Below are 5,403 nucleotides of genomic sequence, written 5' to 3' on the forward strand. Positions count from 1 at the left end.
GGAAGACCAAGGAGCCCTAAGGACTCTGGAAGTTAAGTGCCCGGTTGCAGATTTCACGATCAGCAGTTCAAACTCATGGTGTTAGGCTGGGTGGCCGAGAATAGGGGTCAGCAAGCTTTGGCTCATGAGCCATACGAGGCTCTTTCAGAAAAATTGAGAATGAAAATAAAATCATAATCAGATAATGTTAATTTCATTTGTTTGTAAAAATATGCTTGAGACTTTGGAACAATGTTTAAATTGTTGTGAGGGACACGATTTGTCTCAAAAGTGTGCCGACCCTTGGTTTAAAGAAACTAATTCAGTGACTCTCAGTATGAAAAATAACTTTATATCAAGAAGTAATCCTCATATCAAGAAGGCACCGCAGCCCCATCCACTCAAATCCTTAAGTCAGTTGCTCGTCCAAAATCTCTCTTCAGACTCACGAAGCTGCAGGCTGGTGTTGTAGCAAGTGAACTAGAGAGCAAGTCCCATGGATACAGGGGCTGTAGAAACTTGACAAGGTGCCAGCAACTCTCATGCTTTTGCCTCCCACATGGGCCCATGCCTGGAGGAAGGAAGGTGAAGGGACAGAGAGAGAGCAGGAGGCTCCCGTTTCTCCTTATAATAAGGTTACACCTTCCAGGAAATCATTGTAAAGCTGTGACCCAACTGACAGGTTGGATTCCACCCCTACCCTTTCTTCTATCTTCAGGTGGACATGAAACATAATTGCCACACCATCACCCATGCTGTGGGAGAAAGATGAGAACATCTGCTCTGTAAAAGTTGCAGCACGAGAAACTGATAATGTAGGGACATAAGGAGTCAGAATCTCCTCAGTGACCGTTGGCAGTGGTAGTGGTTAGGGAAGATCATTAATACAAGTATTACTCAATTTTATGCATCAACCACAAATGCCCCAAATGAAGAGTTATGTGGGGGAAAATATTGAATGGCACAAGAAGTATAAGAAGATTGAAGAAATGTACTGAGAATCACTGCACTAAGAAACAAAGCAAAACAAAACCAAGAAGCTCAGGACATCTTTCAAACATTTCAAAAGATAGTATATGATCAAGAACCAGTCATAAGGCAGAATAACTGCACGCTGCTCTGAAGGGATTGGTGAAAACAAGGCTCCAGGAATTGATGCAATACCAGTTGTTAAATGCAAATTTAACAAATTGATGCAGCATTGGAAGCACTCACTCATTTATGCCAAAAACTTCGAAGAAAATGAACAGGCCAACCAACTTCAAGAAATCCACATTTGAGCTCATTCCAGAGAAAGGTGATCCAACAAAGCATGGGGATTTTCAAGCAACATCTTCAGTGTTACATTGATGCAAAAGTTGATGGAAATAATTCAAAAATGGTTATGGCAATACCAAACCTCCCTGCCCACGTCAATTCCAACTCAGTGGCCCTATGTAAGGCAGAGGAGACGTGCCTTTTTTGATGATTCAAGACTGTCAATCTTTATGGGAGCAACAAGCTTTTTCTTTCCCCTCTCATGGAGCAGCTGGGGATTTTGATATGCTAACCAGGCCACTAGCAACTGAATGAGTAAGCAGGGCTCCTTATCACAGTAAAAGGAAATTAAAGCAGGCTCAAAGAGGACATGGAAGTAGGTGGTTGCTGTGTCAGATGTATCTTGGAAGAAAACAGAGAAAATAATAGCAAAATGTTTACTTGTATTTTTTATCAGCCACTTAAACTGTTCGGATCATAACAAATTATTGATAATATTGAAAAGAATGGGAATTCTGGCAGAGTTAATTTTGCCTCGCAGAACTTATACCTGTATTAAGTGGTATTTGTTGTAACAAAACAAAGGACACTGCTTAGTTTAAAATCAGGAAAGATGTGTATCCTTCCATCCTCATTAAGTGTGTATCCTTCCATCCTCATTATTCAGTCTATCTCCTGAGCACATAATCAGGAAAGCTGGACTCTATGAAGAACTGAGGCATCGGGATTACACGAAAATTTATTAACAACACGTGATGTGCAGATGGCATGCTCTGCCCGCTGAAAGTGAACAAACCTTGAAGCACTTGCTGAGGAAGTTTAAGGACCACATCCTTCAATATGAATCTCACCTCAACAGACAAGAGCAAAATCATTACATTGGACCAAAAGGCTTTATCATTATAAATGGGGAAAATATTGATGTGGTCAAGAAATTTTTTACTTGGGTCAACAATAAATATCCATGGAAGCAGCAGTTACAAAATTAAAGGGCACATTGCATTGAGAAAATTGACTGCAAAAGGCAATATTAAAAATAAAGATGCTACTTGGAGGATTAAGATGTGCCTGACTCAAACCATGGTGATTTCAATCACATTCTACAAAATAGAAAAATTGAAAAAGAATATGGAAGAACAAATGAGAATTGGTGGGCCTGAACCCTGGTGTTGGTGAACAATGTTGAATATAGTGTGGACTGCCGGAAAAATAAACAAAGGTGTCTTCGAAAAGTACAACCACAATGCTCCTTGGAAGGGAGAATTCAAGACTTCATCTCAAGTCCTTGCAATATGTTATCAGGAGGGAGCAGTCCACGCTCGGTAGAGGGTCAGACCCAAAGAGGAGGGCCTTTAACATGATGGTTTACATTGGCCACAATCATCAAATAGCAATGATTGGAGGATGCCACGGGCTCAAGCGGTACTTTGCTTTCTGTACAAAAGTGTACCCGATTAAGCCAAGTTCTCTAGAGGAGCAAAAACAATGCTGCTTATATGTGCATGTTTATAAAAATGAATTTGCATCAAGAAATGGTTTGCATAGGTTTAGAAGAAGTAGGTACAAGTCATGGTTCTGATGGCAAGCCAGAAGCTCCTCCTGACTTATGGAGCTGTCATGTCTGACTAAAGAGGAAGTGAGAAGACCTTAGACTGATAGATGCAAAGTCAAATGAATCCCATGTTGGCAGTTCACTGATACTTCTTGGACCTGGCAGGCAAAATGGCTGATGAACCGGAAGCAGGCTTCTGATCTAGCAGAAATGAAGCAGCACACTGAGTCAGTTTGAGAAGGAGCAGGTAAAGTTGACCCTAATAAAGGGGGCTGCATTCTACCATAGCTGCTGGCTGCTCACATAGTGGATTACATTATGGTAGATCCCCTTGTGGAATTGATTATATCGTGTTAGATCACAACATGAAGGACTATTGCAAACCACTGAGAACCCTGGCCCATCCAAGTTAACCCACAGGCTATCACAATGATTTAAAACTAAATCTATGTATCAAAAAAAGCCCTGGTGCTTTATAGGTTACACATTAAGCTGCTAACCACAAGTTTAGTAGTGCAGACCCACCAGAATATTCCACAGAAGACATTTGAGACTGTGAGTTCCTGAAAAGATTTAAAGTCTGAGAATCCACAGGAGCAGTTCTACTTTGTCTTATAAATTTTCTGAATCAGAGTCAACTCAATGGCAGTGCGATTGTATTTTTTAAAGTTTTCTATGTACCTAATGACAAAAACAACTGAATTCATCAAAAGCATAAAATTTTACAATTATTGATGACATTGTTCACATTTGTTACCTAATATATATTTTTGACTATATATGGTGAAATACTTATTTCTAATTACAAAAAAAATAGAAATTTTGTCTTGAAGGATGGTGTAGCATGGGTAAGAGTCTTCCTGATGGGAACTCGTATGTGGGTGTATCTCCATGTGGGCAGACCTGCCTATAGATGCATAGGGGGGGTGGTGTCTCAGTTCCTAAGACCTTCGGAAATATGTGTTTTCCGATGGTCTTAGGTGACCTCTGTGCAAGGGTCGTTTGACCCCCACAGGGCTTGTAACCCACAGGTTGAGAAGTGCTGGTCTACGTGATCAACCCCCAGACAACTCTGGACACTGAGTCTCTAATGCTCCATCGAGATGGACAACCCTTTATATAAAGCACAAATTGATGCCGGAGAAACTGTGCCCTGAGTGATGCCAGTGGAAGGTGACTGTTGAACGCTTATACCAGTTTGTTCTTGAATTTGCTTCCTGGGCCTGTTCCCTTTGCTGATTTTCCTTTGTATCTTTTGCCTGTAATAAATCTTAGGTAACCTAACTATTTTAAAGTCTACATTTCTACAATCTAATATACAAGTGCAATGTTTTTACTATTCTTTGAAAAAGCAAAGAATAATTCATAAGTAACCAAGGACTAGAAAATTACTGATGTCAAAAGTTTTACATTCTTTGTTGGGGCATTACATATACAGATGTAGCCTGATGTATTTCGATTTGTGCACCTGTAATCTTGTATATTGAGAACCACTGTAAAATCCAAAGTTGTCAAATAAGAATTCAGCAATTTATTTCATTAGCATGTACTATGCCAGAAAAAGCAACTGCTTCATTAAAGAAAAACTTCCTACCAAATAAGGCAAAAGGGCAAACAGCTATATATGTATATATGTTTATTTGTTTGTCTATTTTTCTTCCAAAATTTGGCACAGGAAGGTCAGGATTTTACATGACTCACTAAATGCCATCTCTACAATGACCAAGACAAGTGAAACATCTGTGCTCTCTGTACTGCCTTACGCTCCAACAGAGGCACCCCAATCACCTTCCATTTTGTAGATATTGCTTTCCCAAGTATTGATTATCTAATATAGAAGGGAGTGGAGAAGACAGTCTACAATATCATGGTCAAAGAAAATCGACGGACAAGATGGAGCGGAAGACCATTAGCTATAAACACTTTGTGATATGATTTCCAATAGAAAGGATCTCAACTTCCTATATTTCCTCTATCAAAGAACATGGTTTATTGATTGATTGATTGATTAATAATACATCCAATAACACATTATATTTAATATGCTAGATTTTAAATACCACAGGAAATTATTATCATGAATTCCGGTTGTTATTACATTGAACTTAATCTCAACTTGTTTGATGTGAGTAATACTACCCGAATGAAGAAAACTAAATGAAAACTGGCAAATAATAAAATTTTCCAAAACCAAAAGACCAAACTTACTGTTATCAAGGTTGATGCTGACACATAGCTATGCTGTAGGACAAGGCGGAAGTGCCCCTGTGGGTTTCTAACATGCAACTTTTTAGGGATGGAAAACCTTGTCTTTCTCTCATGGAGTAGCTGGTAGATTTGAACTGCTGACCTTGCAGTTAGCAGCCTAATGTGTAACCACTACAGCACCATGGGTTCTCTATCATTTGCTGAAGTATATGTGAAATCAGTCAATCCAATTCACATTCCACTACTCGTTGATGGGTGTGTCTTGTGGTAGTTTGCAGGTTGCTAGGATGCTGGAAACTGTGTCATCGGTATTTCAAAGACCAGTAGGGTCATTCTAGGTTGAACATGGATCATCCAAACTAAGAGCAGGATACAAAAAGGAAAGACTGTAGTAATTATCCACCGAT

Source organism: Tenrec ecaudatus, chromosome 2 (genome assembly GCF_050624435.1).
Source record: "Tenrec ecaudatus isolate mTenEca1 chromosome 2, mTenEca1.hap1, whole genome shotgun sequence".
In the NCBI taxonomy this organism is placed as follows: Eukaryota; Metazoa; Chordata; class Mammalia; order Afrosoricida; family Tenrecidae; genus Tenrec; species Tenrec ecaudatus.